Raw genomic sequence first — 16160 nt, 5'->3', positions numbered from 1 at the left:
CTCTGTGCCTCCCCCGCCTGGGCCCCGCCCCCCCCCATCTCTGGGGTCCCTCCTGCCCCTGAGAGCTCCCACCAAGGGAAGGCCTGTCTGCCCAGCCTAACTTCCTTTCTTTTCATCCATCAATAAGTATTTCACTCAAAACCTTTTTTGTCGCCAAACCTTTATTAATATGCTTGTGTGTGCCAGACCCAGCTACTCTTAGGGATGAGTGTAGACTTCAAACACAGAGGGGCATTCTTGGCCCAGTGGGGTCTGGGGTGATGGGTGTTCCCACCCAGATGACTTCCAGAATCCTCTAACAGGTAAACACCTCTGCTGGCGCTGCTGTCGCCCAGATGTCTGTTCTGGTTTTGTTCCCTGTTGAGGTCCCACCGCTGAGCATGCAGTAGGACCTCAGAATGCCCCTAGAATTGAAATGGAAACATTTCACGGTCCAATAAATAACAGGTAACATTCATCAATTGGTTACAAATATGCCAAGCACGATTCTAGGCCCTGTGCTCGAATGACTCACTTCATCCCAGAGGCACATACTATTATTCCCATGTCACAAAGGAGGAAATGGAGGTGCGGAGAGGAGAAAGCCCAGTGGGCCAGGTCCTGTAGTTAATAAGCAAACCCAGGAGGCCTGCCTGGCTCCGGAGGTGGGCTCTGAGCCCTTCTCCCAGAGACAGCAAGGAGAGGGAGCTGCTTTCCTGCCAGGAGGCCCCCAGGCGCTGTCCAAGACAGGTGGTAGGAGGACTAAGGAGGCTGTTCTTGCCAAGCTGGGCCCCAGGCCCCTGAGGCTGGGGTGAGGAGTCCTTTCAGCCCTTTCCTTAAGGCTCAACAGCCCCTTGAGGGGGAGGAAAGACCCAGGGTGCAAATATGTTGCAAGCTCCAATCAAGGAATGTGGAGGGCCTTCAGGCAAGAGTTCCAGAGGAGAACCCTGGGGCCAGTGCTCTGTGTGATGGCCCTTCCCAAGGACCAGAGCAGGAGGAAGGTCTGACCTACAGCCCTAAAGGCCCCTTGGCCTGGCTGCCTGCCACCGAGGGCCACCCACAGCTCCACTGGCCACCCGTCCCCCAGCACACCAGGCTCTTCACTCCATTGCGCAGGCTTCTGGGTTCTTCTGCTTTTGCCCTGCAAATGTGGCCCTGGGGGAGGGCCAGCATCTGCCTGGCTGAGAACAGGCCGCTCGGCCTCAGCACTGACCTCTCACCCGGAATCTGTGCGCCTCTTCAGGTGCCTGGTGAGGGAGTACACAGCTTCTCCCTGGGAAGGGGTTTTGAGCCCAGGTTTGGGGACTATAGGGATGGGGTTGAGTAAGGGCCCTGCACTTCCTGGCTGTTACTAGGGGCAGGTGGATTATCCCCCTGAGAACTCAATTTCCTGCCAGCATGGGGTTATGGGCCATGAGGCATGAGAAACATGCAGATCAGTGTCTCCTACGTGGTGGCATTGTGATAGGCTGGCTGCTGTTACAGTATCATTATTATTAATATTTGACCCAACCCACAAGGCTTTAGAGAGAGCTCAGTGAGGTGGTAATGGGGGAGCCGCCCAAGGCCAACAGAGTGTTTGTGGTAGAATCTGGTCCACCGAGAGCAACAGTTTGTCATCAAGGATTCATTTGCTCTGTGCCCAGGTAGAACTCAGACTGGGGACATGGATGACAGATACTCAGTCCCTGACAGTGGGGTGGGGTGGGGTGGGGGGGTGTGGGAGCTGGGCCAGGCCCGGGTCAGCTTTCACTATCAGCCTCACAGGCTCCCTTGGCCCGTCCCTGTCAGGAAGCACTCGGGCTCACCCAGGCTGGCCCGCTCCACCTCTCTAGGCCCCTGCGGGCAGAGCCCCGGCAGATTCCTGAGGCTTGTCTCAAGCCACAGATGGGGTGGTTGAGCGCGGGCCCAGAGGAGAGGCAGGTCCGCCTGCAGGTGGAATCTGCCCCCTGCCCGGAAAGCAGATGGAAGCTGCAGACCCCAAGACCCTGTGGGGGGTGGAGGTGTCTGTCCGCAGCCCTGGAGGGAGGCTGGGGAATGGGAGGAGCTGGTTGAGTAGAGGCTGGAGTCCCAAGCAGTGGTGGAGGGGGTCAGGTGTCCCTGTCACAGGGTCAGTCTCTGCTCCCCTCAGGTTGACGCTCTGCCCTGGAAGAGGGGGTTTTCAGTGAGCCCGGACTGGGAGAACCCCAGGAAGCTCCCCTCCTCCCCTCTCCCTTTCCCCATATCTCTCCTCTCTCCCCTTCCCCTTAACACTGTGAACGTCCTCCCCTTCTCTCCCTCTCCCTGCCTCCTCCCCGTCTCCATTCCCACTTGGCATTTACATCAGCCCCCATCAACCCTCCAGAATCAGTTGGCATCCAGACCCTGCTGAAGTCTATGCTCCAGGAGCAGCCATGGCCAGCACTTCAAGTGTGGCCGTCTATACCTGCACCAGACGGTCTGTTAATTAGCGCTGGAGGGTCAGAAGTCATTGCTCTTTAGTGAAAAGAGTGTCGCTGAAGATATGTGCTTGGCAAGAAATACCACACAGGTGTCTCTGCCGGTGCCTAAAGGAGGCCCGCACCCCAGCAGAGCGGAGCCCTGGGTCCATACCTGCCTCTAATCGGCCCTGGGCGTCCCCACGCAATGATCTGACTGGAAGGTTGGCCAGTCCTTGGTCAACATGCCCTTGAATTGACCCAGAGAGAGCTTTCCTGCGAAGGATGGAGAATGGGGCACCCCGGGGCACCTGGGCAGTGGTGGGAGGTCTTTTTTTGTGCTTCTTTGGAAGAGATGCTGTAAGTGGGGTAGCATTGATTTCAATGGTAACATGCCAGCTGGCGAGGAGGTATGGGGTGAGCCTACTGTCCTCACCTACCTCTGGGCCTCGGAGGCCACCATATCCACGGCAGAGAACCTGACCTGCCCTGTCGGGCACCCTGGGAGGGGCTGCCCAGTCAAGGGAGCAGCTGTGCAAACTGGCAGTGGAGGAGCCCCTACAGGCAGACTCTGCCCCCCCAGTTCCAGGGGAAGACATTTCCTGGGGGTGGGCCCTCCCTTTAATAGGTGAGAGGAAAAGAAGGAGGCCAAGAAGGAGAGAGCAGAGAGGCGGCGGGAACGGGGAAGGGAGGGGAAGTTCAGGAGGGCAGAGGGTACAGGGTTTCCGAAGCGTGGGTGGTCTGGTTTGGAGTCTGGGGTGTTCCCTTGCCCAGGTTAAGACTGGACCAGGGAGAAGCCCTGATTGCAAGGGGTTTGGAGAAGACGGGAGGAAGTTAAAAGGGGCTCCTTGCAGGGTCCCCATACGAGCAACATAATGGACAACATCCTGTTTCTGGGACCTGAGATCCCCTTCTCTGGCTAAATCCTAACTGAGCCAAGACCAACCCAACAACCAAGAAAGTATCATTGCCATAACCAGTGAAGATGTTTTACAATCATAATTCCAGATCCTGCCTGCAGAGAAGCTGAAGGAACCTGGGAGATTGTATTTTTCCAGTTTCTCAGATGATTCTGATGTCCAGGCAGGTTTGGGACCCACTGGCGTTGGCCCTCCATTTCCAGCTCTCTTGGTCAGCTTGAGCAAGGGCCAGCAGAGGGACACTTCCTCCTGTGAGCCGAGGAGAGGGAAGACAGAAGGGAGAGGCAGGTATGGGGGAAACTTGGGCAGAGAGGGGGAGAGTAGAGGAATTCACTTTTCCTAGCTAACAGGTGGCAGTTGAGGAAGCAGAGGTGGGTTTAGGAGCTTGAGAAGAGGGAGAAAGTGTGGCCACAGCCTCTGCGTGGGATCTGAGAAAGCCTGGGGGGCAGGAGGGACAGCCAGGAGTCTTAAGGGCCAGGCAAAGGTGTTCCTGTGCACCCTGGAGACCTAAGCCTGTGGCTGAGGCAAGGACTGTCTATGGCTCCTCTGGCTGCAAGTGACAGAAACCCACCTCAGAGTAGCTCAAGCAAAAGGAATTTATTTGCTCGTATGACAGGAAACCCCTCTCTCTTGTTCTCTTCCTACGAGCCACCCCCCACACAGTCGCCCATCTCTTGACTCTCTCCTCATCCGTCCCCAGGTTTCTACTATGAAGAGCAGGAGGCTGGCCTGAGCACCTCCTATCTGGAGGACCCCAGAGGAAAGAGGGTTTTTTCCCTCCCAACCTCCATATATAAAATTCCAGGGAAGGACTCTCATTGGTCTCCCTTTAGTCAGGGGCCCAAACCTGGGCCAGTGATCATGTTTAAGGGGACTGGGGTGCCAGCCTGCGTTGTGTGTCCCCTGCCGTGGTTGAAGCAGGGCCCTGGGGTTAGCAGTTCCACAGGAACGACCCGGAGGGGCAGATGCCTCAAAGGAAGCTGCTCTTATCCAGAAAGCAGGGGAAGAGATGCCCAGGCCAGTCCTCCTGCCCTGGCCCTGGACTCCCAAATCACCCTCCACAACAAACCCCTAAGATGGAGATCCCAGGAGGAAGGAGAAAGGGGCGGGGGCCGTGTGGGAAACGGCTCCACATGTTTTCCTGACAAGTCCTTCTCTCCTGGGTGGGAGGAGCCCCGGGCTGGCCAGTGGAGGGTGGACACAGCTCCTTTGGAGGCTGGCCGCTCCCTGGCCCCTTTCCTGCGCCTGGGGCTCCGCTGGCTGGTCTGGGGGCAGCCAAGGCCACCTATGGCTTTGTGGGTGTGGGAGCCAGTCAGGTGGGCGTTGAGCTGGGCGGCTGGAGAGAGAGGTCAGAGTTCAAAGAGGCCCAGGAACCAGGGTCTGGGGGCCCTGTGGAGAAGCTGGGCGGGGAGGGCTGGCAGGAATGGAAGGAGCGCTCCCCAGATGCTGCCCTGGATGCAGGCCAGCTGGGCCGCACCCCAGGCTCCTGTCACAGGGCGTGGTGGGCACACTCACAAAGACACACACTGTCTCTCAGACACACGCAGAGAGAAACAAATACACATTCACACCAGATACACACATAGCCACACAGGCCTACGAGGAACACAGACCCAGACACGTAGACACACGCCCAGGGACACACATACACACACAGACATAGGCACCTTCAGAGACACACATACACACACAGACATAGGCACCTTCAGAGACACATACAACACGCATAGACACATAGGTCAGACACACACACAGACACATTCACACAGAAGCATGCACGTTTGGAGAGAGACACGTAACACTCATTCATACACACTCATACACACATGAGATACATGCACACCCTGTAAGAAATACACGCAGACACACACATACACACATACACTCACAGAGGTACATATTGTCAGAGAGAGATGGACATACACACACCTAGATATACTCACAGACACACATACCCAAATACTCATCACACACAAAGACACACCTAGAGAGACATACACACACGCACACAAGCTCATGGCCTTTCCCAGGTGGGAGGGGCCTCCCTCAACCAGCTCATCTGCTACCCATGAAACCCCACTCGGCAGGCCCTTGGGAACGGGCTCAGGACCAGGCAGGTCCCTGTTTCCTCCATGCACGGCCTCTTTGGATCTGTCCCCAGGTCCTCAAGTCTGTGCCCACCCCTACCTCCAGGAGCCTCCAGGCACTGCCCACAGGCTCTTAACCCCACTGGAGTCTAGCCCCAGCTCCTGCTCCAGCTTCCCTGGCCTTCTTCCCCCATTCACCAAGACCCCGGCTTCCTGCTGCTCAGATGTGCTCCCCACTTCTGCATCCAGCTCCTGCTCATCTTTCAAATGTCCCCTCAAATGTCGCCTCCCTTGGAGAAGGTGCTCCCTCCCTCGGCTGGCATCACGTCTGTCTGTCCCTTATCCACCTGTCCCACCATACTGGGCCCCGCGGAGAGCAGGGACAGGCCTTTCTGTTTCCCTGGCAGCCCAGGGGCGGGGAGGCACCGACACCATTGGCTAAACAGTCCAGGGAATGAATTGCCAGGCTTGGCCGCCCAGAGGAGACCCTGGCAGGGAGCAGGGCAGACTCGCCTTGGCCGTGTGCAGAGGACGGCTGGGTGTGTCCATCCCAGGGAGCCCAGGGCGGCCCAGACACATTTGCAGAGCCCCAGCCCCACCCCCGGCACACCCGTCCAAACTCACAGTGACATGCATTCACACACGGGTGGGCATTGTGCCCCCTCACCCTGGACAGCTGGGCTGCCCCCTCCCCCCAGGCCACCAGTGACTCACATCCCCGCCCGCCAGGCGGCCGGCTTGGGCACACACAGCCTCCTTTCAGCCCCTCGGCCTCAAACACTAGCTTAGTCTTCCTGCCCGGCGCCTCCCCCTCCCCGGTGAGCCGGCCTGTCCCCCTGCCTGGCAGCTCAGCCCCACCGGGAGGCCACGCGGAGGCCTCCTTCCTCTCCAGAGCACAGGGCTCCCTGTCTCTCGTCACCCGGCTCCTGTCCAAGCTGGCCCTGAATGGCTGCCTTTTCATGGCCCAGAGCCTGGCCAGGTGCATGCTGGGCAGGCCTGCTCCCACCAGTGTCTGCCGGAGAGCTGTCGGCCCCTGGCGCTGCCACAGAGGGACTAGAGCCACAGAAGTCCCTCCAGGTCTGGTCAAAGGCCCCTCACGTCTACAAGGACTCTTCTTCACACACACCCTCCGGTCTGCTTCCCCAGCAACCCTCAATAGCCCGGCCAGGCACGGATTATTATTCTATTCCCATTTTACCGAGGGAACAACTGAGGCCCAGTGAGAGGTCAGCCCACTGGTGAGTGGTGGAGTGAGGACTGGGTCTCGGTAAAGAGGGATTAATAACGCGCTAGGCCTCTCAGGATTGCAGTGAGCTCGACCAGGTGGCCGAGAGGGGTGACCACATATGATGATGGTCACCAAGTCATTCTGGATGCCCAGCACCCCTCCCTTCTTTGCTAACAGGCCTCTCCCCTCTAGTCTCAGAGTGGGCTCTGGGATAGGCTGGACCGACATTCCTTATCCCCGACCCCCACCCAACCCCCCAGCGTGCCCGGTCCAAGATCCGTGGGATGGACCTGTGACCTGCACTGGACCAGTCAGGACTCTGCCCTGGGGAGTTTAAAAGTGGAACTGGGAGAGGACACCCCCACCCCTGTCCTCTCTGATCACAGGGCTTTTGAGGGTGTGACTCAGAACATATTGGGGAGATGTCATGCCCTCCTCATTCTGCAGTGGAAGAGAACAAAACAACACACAGAACAAAACGGGAGAAATAGGAGTCTGAACAGGGCCAGAATCCTAGTTCTGGAGGCCCTGTGGTCAGCAAAATAGTGCCCCTCCCTCAAAAATGTCCATCCCTGTGGGGCCGGCCTGGTGGAGTTGTGGTTGAATTCTGCAAGGATTTGGATCCTGGGTGTGGACCTACACACTGCTCATCAAGCCATGCTGTGGCAGCATCCCACATACCAAGTGGAGGAAGACTGGCAACAGATGTTTGCTCAGGGCCAGTCTTCCTCACTGAAAAAAAAAAAGATGTCTACACCCTAATGCCCAGAATCTATAACTATGTTAGGTCACCTGCAAAAGAGATGCAGATGTAATGAAGGTTATAGACCTTCAAACAGGGTGGTTAGCCTGGATTGTCTGGTGGGCCCAATCTAAACACAGAGCCCTAAGAAGTAGAGGGCCTTCTCTGGCTGGAAACAGAAGAGATGCAGCAGAAGAAAAAGTCAGAGAGATTTCAGGCATGAGAGGATTTGACATGCCTTTACTGGTTCTGAAATATAGGGACCCATTTGCAGCTCAGAGACCACAGAGAGGCCTCTGGGAGCTAAGGGGGGCCCCAGCTGACAGCTAGTAAGGACATGGGGACCTCAGTCCTACAGCTCGAACGAACGGCATTCTGCCCACAGTCTGAATGGGCTTAGATTCTTTCAGAGCCTCCCAAGAGGGATGCAGCTGGCTGGCACCTTGATTTTGCCCTTGAAAGTTCTGAGCAGAGCCAACCTGGACTCCTGACCTACCCAAGTGGGAGAGAGCAAATCTGAGTTGTTTCAAGCCGTTAACTTCATGGTAATTTGTGACAGCAGCATTAGGAAGATGATATGGCCCCAAGAACTAGAGCCGCCCTGCCACCCCTGATTTGTTTACAGGAGCCAATAATTTTTCATTTTTGTCAGTCACTGCCAAAGACTCCTGACTGAGGCTGTTACTGTCACCTGTTTCCCAAACCGCCCACCCTCACAGGCGGGTAGGAGATGCGTCACCCAGAATTGGGGCAGCCACCACCACACAGGCTTGGGGACAGCAAAGGGTTAGGGAGGGACAGGCCCTCTTGGAGCTCAGAGCCTTTGAAGATTTGAGGCAGTTCTTCCAGAAGGTTCAGGTGGTCCAGCTCTGCCCCTTCCTCAATAAACTGGGTCCCTCCCTTCCACCCAGTAGGGCCGAGGTCACCAGAGAGAGAGAGCCATCTCCCGAGAGCCAGGGAGAAGTGACTTGTCTGAGAACGTTCTAGGCTGGCATGGTCAAAGCTTGTAAGAGTTGCCAGGGTCAAAAGACATGGGAGTTTCAGTCCAAGATGGCGGCATAGGAGGCTCCTGAACTCACCTCCTCTGATGGACACACCAAATCTACAGCTACACATGGAGCAGTTCCCTCTGAAAGAAGTCTAGAAACTAGATGAGCAACAAGTACACATGAGGAGAACAAGAAAACACCCAAACTGAAAAGAGTAGGAGAGACTGAGGCACTCTTGCCATATACCTACCAGCACAGCGACATGTGGTCAGGAGGGGACTCCCAACTCCCAGCTTCTCCCTGAGGAGCTAAGGGTTTGGACCCAACATCTAGCACCCTAACTTTTAAGACTTCCACCCAAGAGATGGGCCCCCAAAACACCTAGCTCTGAAAGCCTGCAGGGCTTGAGTCCATGAGACCCATCAGACTACAGCAAACAAACAAACAGTTCTTAACTGGAGAACTCCCCAGCGTTCACTAGCAAAATCCTAATGGCATTTTTCACAGAAATAGACAAAACAACCCTAAAATTTGTATGGAACCACAAAAGACCCCAAAAAGCCAAAGCAATCTTGAGAAAGATGAACAAAGCTGGAGGTATTACACTTCCTGATTTCAAACCATATTTCAAAGTTATAGTAATCAGAACAATATGGTATTGGCATAAAATAGACATATAGATCAATGGAACAGACTAGAGAGCCCAGAATATACCATTATATATAAGGTTAACTAATTTATGACAAAGGAACCAAGAACATACAATGGGGAACGGATAATTTCTTCAATTAATGGTGTCGGGAAAACTGGACAGTCACATGCACAAGAATGAAACTGGACCCCTATCTTACACCATAGCCCACGTCAACTCAAAATGGATTAAAGACAAAATGGATTAAAGACTTAATGGATTGCGACCTGACCATAAGATTTCCAGAGGAAAACATAGGAGGCAAGTTCCTCGACATTAGTCTTGGCAACTTTTTGGATTTGACACCAAAGGAAAGGCAACAGAAGCAAAAATAAACCAATGGGACTACATCAAACTAAAAAGTTTCTGCACAGCAAAAGAAATCATCAACAAAATGAAAAGGCAAACTATGGAATGGGAGAAAATATTTGCAAATCATACATCTGATAAGGGGTTAGTATCCAAAATATATAAAGAACACATACAACTCAATAGCAAAAAAACAAACAATCCAATTAAAAAATGGGCAGAGGAACTGAATAGACATTTTCCCAAAGAAGACATCCAAATGGCTAATGGGTACATGAAAAGGTACTCAACACCACTAATCATCAGGGAAATGCAAATCAGATCCACAAGGAGATGTCACCTCACACCTGTTAGAATGACTATCATCCAAAAGACAAGAAATAAGCGTTGGTGAGGATGTGCAGAAAAGCAAGCCTTTGCACACACTGAGTGGGAATGTAAATGGTGCAGGTGCTATGGAAAACAGTATGGATGTTCCATAAAACACTAAAAATAGAACTACCATAGGATCCAGCAATCCCATTTCTGGGTTTATATCCAAAGGAAATGAAGACAGGATCTCAAAGAGACATCTGTACTCCCATCTTCATCACAACATTATTCACAACAGCCAAGATATGGAAATGACCTAAGTGTCCGTCAACGGATGAGTGGATAAAAAAGATGTGGTTTATATACACAGTGAAATATAATTCAACCAGGAGAAAGAAGGAAGTCCTGCCATTTGCAACAACATGGATGGACCTGGAGGGCATTATGCGAACTGAGATAAACCAGAGCGAGAAAGACAAACGCTGCAGGCCATCACTCACATGTGGATCTTACAAAGAAAAAAGTTAAACCGATAGAAACAAAGAGTAGAAAAGTGGTTGCCAGGAGTTGAAGGTGGGGAAACAGGAAGTGTTTGGTAAAAGATACAACTTTCAGCTTTAAGATGAACAAGGTCTGAACATCTAATATAAAACATGGTGATTACAATTGACAATACTGTATTGTATAATTGAAATTTGCTAAGAGAGTAGAACTTCAATGTTCTTACCAAAAAAAAAAAAAAAAGATAAATATGTGAGGTGATGGATGTGTTAATGAACTAGACTGGGGGATCCTTTCACAATGTATACGTATTTCACATCACCACGAGGTACTCTTTAAATATCGTACAATTTTACATTGTCAATTATACCTCAATAAAACTGAGGGGAAAAAAGACAGAAAATCATGAATCAGAGGAAGATTTGCAGCCACAGGATAGAAAAGGCTGATGTTTCACTACACATAGAGATCACCTAGATAGCAAAAACAGGAAGACCTCAGGAAAGAAATGGAGCGAAGGACATGAGCAAACAGGTCACAAGGGAGGTGTCAGGCTGGCTCATAAAGGAGGAGAAAGGAATAAGGAGGAGGTAGAAGGAGGGAAGCAAGGAGAAGTGAGAAGGAGGGAGGAAGGGAGGGAGGAAGGAAGGAGAGAAATGCCACTTTTCACCAATGGTAGGAGACAATAGGCATCTGAACCCCAAATTTGCCCCCCTCCCCACCCCAGGATGCCCTCCTGCAGCTGCAGTCTGCTCCCCTTTTCTTCCTTCTGGGAAACCTCAAGGCATTATCAGCTTCGCCACCCCCGCCCCGTGACTCCGTCAGCAGCTCTCTGGAGCCATGTAAGCTTTGTTTTATTTTTAAATTTTATTTTTTTACTTTTTAAACTTTTTTGTTAAAAACAAAGACACACACATGCATTAGCCCAGGCCTACGCAGGCTCAGGATCATCAGTATCACTGTCTTCCACTCCACATCTCGTCCCACTGGAAGGTCTTCAGGAGCAATGACACGCATGGAGCTGTCGCCTCCTATGATGACAAGGCCTTCTTCTGGAACACCTCCTGAAGGACCTGCCTGAGGCTATTCATGAGGAAGTGTCACTCTTTTCAGAAATATGTCCATGGTGGTTTGCTTGGTTGTTTCTTTTTTTCATCACAGAGTTGCTTATAAGCAGATAATGCACCATGAACATTCCTCTCTATTAGCGAAAACCTTTTGGGGTTGGGGTCCATGTTTTCAAGCTTTGTAAGGAGCTCAGTGAGGTCTGCAGAAGCTTCTGCTAAACGCTTCACTGTGAATGTCCTTGGAGGTTCTTTTTCTTCTCTGGTCGTTTCTTTTTCTCTTGCCTCTTCTTCAGCTGTGCGTTCCTCTTTCAGTTCCAGCAAGTCCTCGTCAGTCAGTGCCTCAGGAACCCCCCTAGGAGTTCCTCGACGTTGTCCACTTTCACATCTAGGTAAAAGTTGTTTCCCATCTCAGCCTCAGCCTTGTTGATTTTTTCAACCTCCTCACCCTTGGCAGATCCTTGGAAGTCATGGACTTCTTCCAGATGCCATCCATACACTCTTTGGTGACATCACCCCAAGCCCAAGCAAAATTCTTGATGCAGTCACAGATTTTGTAATCCTCCAAGAATTGCATCAGTGTCTTCCTTATTTGTGGCAATAGTCTGGGCAAAGGTCCTCCTCGGGTGGTAGTAGTCCTTAAAAGTTTTTATAACACCTCGATCCATTGGTTGGATCAAAGAAGTGGTGTTTAGAGGGAGAAACACTACTTTGATATTGGGATGAAGATCATCAATAAAAGCAAGACGTCTGGGAGAGTTATCAACAATAAGCAAAATCTTGGAAAGTATGTTATTCTCCAAATAGTACTTCTCCATTTTGCTGGCATAGCAATTCAGGAGGGCATCTTGGAAGAGGAGCTGAGTCATCCATGACTTCTTATTGCCCCTTTAATACACTGGCATTGTGTGCTTCTTGCTATGCTTGAAGGCCCTGGGGTTCTCACTGTGCCAGATCACAAAGGGTGTCAATTTGTCGCCTGCAACATTACCCCCAAGCGAGACAGTTATCCTGTCCTCAAAAGCCTTGAAACCCACATTGACTTGGCCTCCTGATGGATGAAAGTCCTTTCAGGCATCCATTTTCAGAATAGGGAGGTTCCATCCATATTGAATATTTGCTCTGACAGTAATTTTCCTCCACCATCAGCTTATCTAGAGTTTCCAACAATTCTTCAGCTGCCTCCACATCAGCGCTCACAGACTCACCCCTCACTTTCACATGATGTGATGAATAGTGACTCTGGAGTCACATAAACCACCCAGAGCTGGCGGTAAACTCAACATCGTAGGCGGGGGCAGCCTTTTCTTTCAACATCACAAATCAACTTTTTGCTGTGGCCGTGATCCTCATGGTGCTGAGAGGGACACGCTTCTGTGTCTGGTCTTCAGTCTCGGTCATTAGAAGTTTCTCCACATCTGCCACAGGCCCTTTTCCACTTTTTGCTAGTCTTGTTGCCTTCAATGAAGCAGACCCTTTAACAGCTTCCATCCTTTTGTTCTTGTTCTTCAAGATCGTAGCTAGGGTGGAATGGGGCACGCCTGACTGGCGAGCAACAACCACCACTGCTTTTCCACCTTCACCGTTCTCAATCACATTTTTTTTTCCTAAAGATTTTATTTTATTCCTTTTTCTCCCCAAAGCCCCCGGTACCTAGTTGTATATTCTTAGTTGTGGGTCCTTCTAGTTGTGGCATGTGGGACGCCACCCCAGCATGGCCTGACGAGCAGTGCCATGTCCGTGCCCAGGATCTGAACCAGTGAAACCCTGGGCCGCCGCAGCGGAGCACATGAACTCAACCCCTTGGCCATGGGGCCAGCCCCCTCAATCACTTTTAATTTCATTTCCGGGTCAGTCACTCAATGTGGCCTCTTAGTGGCAAGGTGGATTTTGTAAACTTAGGCGCCATGATGAAAAAAAAACAACACGAGATTAAATCAAGCACAAGAGAAAACGATGCAATCAAGAGACGCGGTAAACATGAGATGTGGGAGGCTGCTGCCGGCGTTGCATGGCATCCTGTTTTACAGTAAACTTTTTTTATAAGTACAAAGAGTACACTCTAAAATAATGATAAAAAGTATAGTATGGCAAATTCATAAACCAGTAACATAGTCATTATCATCATTATCAAGCATTATGTACTGTGCATAATTGTGTGTGCTGGACTTTTATACAACCGGAAGAGCAGGTTTGTTTACACCAGCATCACCACAAACACATGAGTAATGGGTTGCGCTGTGACATCATGACAGGTATGATGTCATAGTCAACGGGAATTTTTCGGCTCTGCTATAATCTTATGGAACCACCATCGTACACGCAGTCCTCCATTGACTGTGCAGGCTGTGCATGTGACAGTTTTCCACTTCCAGATGATATTGTCAAAATTAATCTGTAAGGAGCTCTATTTAATTGGCTCAAAGACAAACAAGTGCTATATAAAGTAAGTATACTCTCAGAAATATAAAAACTAACCCAAATGTTTTTCAGGTTCACGTGATCCAGGATAATTTTCAGTAAACAGAAGTTAGTTTAAGTTTGTTGGTTTAATTAATACAGGGATGTCTTTAGAGTTATCAGCATTAAGTAGAATACTTTTATTTTACCTAGGCTTACTAAAAGTCAAATAAACTCAGTTTTCTCTGTTACAAAATTTGTCAGCAAGAAAAATAGCTTAAAATGGTGACTAGCTGCTTTAACATCTCATGAAATTTTCATGAGTAACCTAAGTATGATTGTTAAGAAAAAGTGAATTAAATACATGTACGTGTGATAAAAAAATTTTTAAGTGAACTTTTCAACAATAATTATATTTTATAATATGTCTCCTTAAATAGTTCCCCAAATCTCTTTGGTAACTTATGCCCTTAGAGTTTTGAGAAGTTAAATTAAATTATGGAAATTCACTGAATATCTAGGTCATTTCTAAATAAGATAAAATATAGAAACATTAATTATTGAACTGAGGTTTATGCACTAGGCTTCTTACTACAGAGAAACTAAAGATATTTGGGTCTTTTAGCAAACATGTCTTGTGCCACATTGAAAACTTGTACCGTAAGGAAGCATATGCTTCTGGAGGTTATGAAATGTATTCATAAATTTTTAAATCTCAAGAATTCTGGCGTAACAGTTCAAAATTGCTTACTTAGTTTTCACTAGAAATTAAGGTTTCTAAGGGTCAGGAATTCTAACTCATATATTTAATTAAAGCTACTAGAAATAATAAGGGAAACAACTCTGTATATGAAGAAAGTAGGATGCGTTTTTGGCTAAGAAGAGGCACGAGGTATGGTGATGCGTTTTTGTGAAAGAAAAAGAAAGCAAATTCTGTCCTAAAGTAAAACTGGTTGTTTCCGAATGAGAAAAAGGGAATGAAAAACAAACTAAATGAAAACAGAAAGTTGGAAAGGAAGAGAGAAAGACAGAGAATTTTACCTTGTATAATCAAATTGGCTAAAATTGCGCTGTAATACAGGGGTCTTAAAAATAAGCTTTAATATCAATAGTGTACAACTAAAGTTTACAATAGTGTAAAACTAAAACTTAATTTTCTTTCATCTGATAGAAGGACAAAGTTTTCTTGGGCTATTGGTCTGCTTTTGATAATAAGAGATTATGAAAGGTTTTTCTTTACAAGTAATCCGCTTAGAAAGCAAAGATTTTCTGTCTTACCAAAATAATTTCCTGTTCTTCATGTTGTCTTAATCAGTCTTTGATTACTTAAGAAAACTGAGTCTTTTCCATATTAAAAGAGCTAAGTTTTGCTCACAATTATGTAACCTCCTATATTTGCCTTTAAAATCTTTTATTGTCACTTTGATTAAATAGATAAATATTAAGTTTCATAAGGATCTGTCATCCTATTTAGTCGTGTCCAAAACTTTTTGATATTTTTGGACAAGTTTCCCAAAATCAACTTCTAAATGAGGTCTTTTTGACCTCAAACTAAGCTTGAGATTTTCCAGAGGGCCCCTGGAACCTCCCAAAAGATTTGTTCTCTCTTTTTATAAGAAGGGAGATGTTAAACTAATTAACAGGTATATTTGATATGTTAAATCACATGGGAAGGATTGTCAAATAAGAAGTAATACTGTGGGCAGGCCCAGTGGTGTAGTGGTTAAGTTTGGCATGCTCCACATTGGTAGCCCAAGTTTGTGGGTTCGGATCCCAGGTATGGACCTACACCACTTGTCAAGCCACGCTGTGGTGGCGACCTATATACAAAATAGGGGAAGATTGGCACAGATGTTAGCTCAGGGCCAATCTTCCTCAAGCAAAAAGAAGAAGACTGGCAATATATGTTAGCTCAGGGCCAATCTTCCTCACCAAAAAAAAAGAAGTAATACTAAGCCAAATTCCTAAAATTTGGATATTTCCTCATATAATGTTATCACTTGTGATTTTAGTTATCTTAAAATGTGTCACAGAAACAACCAAATTTTCTTGTCAATAACACTGTAATGAGCTCTCATCAAATTTTTTTTTTTAAGATTTTATTTTTCCTTTTTTTCCCCAAAGCCCCTGGTACGTAGTTGTGTATTTTCAGTTGTGGCTCCTTCTAGTTGTGGCATGTGGGATGCCATCTCAGCATGGCTTGATGAGCGGTGCCATGTCCACGCCCAGTGAAGCCCTGGGCCGCCAAAGCAGAGTGTGCGAACTTAACCACTCGGCCACCGGCCGGCCCCTCATCAAATCTTTAATCATGGGCATTTTTAAGTCTTTTGTCATTTACAGAAGCTATTGTTTTACTCTGATGCTTTTGCAAAAGTGTTTCATCGTCAGAGAGATTCACGGAAAGGTTTCTGAAAAGTACTCTAGAATACAGTTTTCTGATAGTTTTCAGATCATCCCACCGAACTGGGTAAGAATTTACAGAACTCTAAGAACTGGATTCATAAAACTCCTTGATCAAAGA

At 48.9% G+C, this 16160-nt stretch overlaps 1 long non-coding RNA gene across 1 annotated transcript; it reads right to left on the bottom strand.

Moving 5' to 3' along the window:
- Nucleotides 1-117: 117 nt before the first annotated feature.
- On the bottom strand, nt 118-10875 carry LOC138924576 (uncharacterized). Its single transcript, XR_011439532.1, has 3 exons — nt 3433-10875; nt 1193-2124; nt 118-404 (listed from the first exon to the last, which is right to left on the bottom strand). It is a non-coding gene; the product is annotated as an uncharacterized lncRNA (long non-coding RNA).
- Between the last annotated feature and the right edge of the window lie 5285 nt (nt 10876-16160).

This window comes from Equus caballus, chromosome 6 (genome assembly GCF_041296265.1).
Source record: "Equus caballus isolate H_3958 breed thoroughbred chromosome 6, TB-T2T, whole genome shotgun sequence".
In the NCBI taxonomy this organism is placed as follows: Eukaryota; Metazoa; Chordata; class Mammalia; order Perissodactyla; family Equidae; genus Equus; species Equus caballus.
The sequence above is the reverse complement of the archived record's forward strand: the minus strand, read 5'-3'. Positions and strand labels throughout refer to the sequence as shown.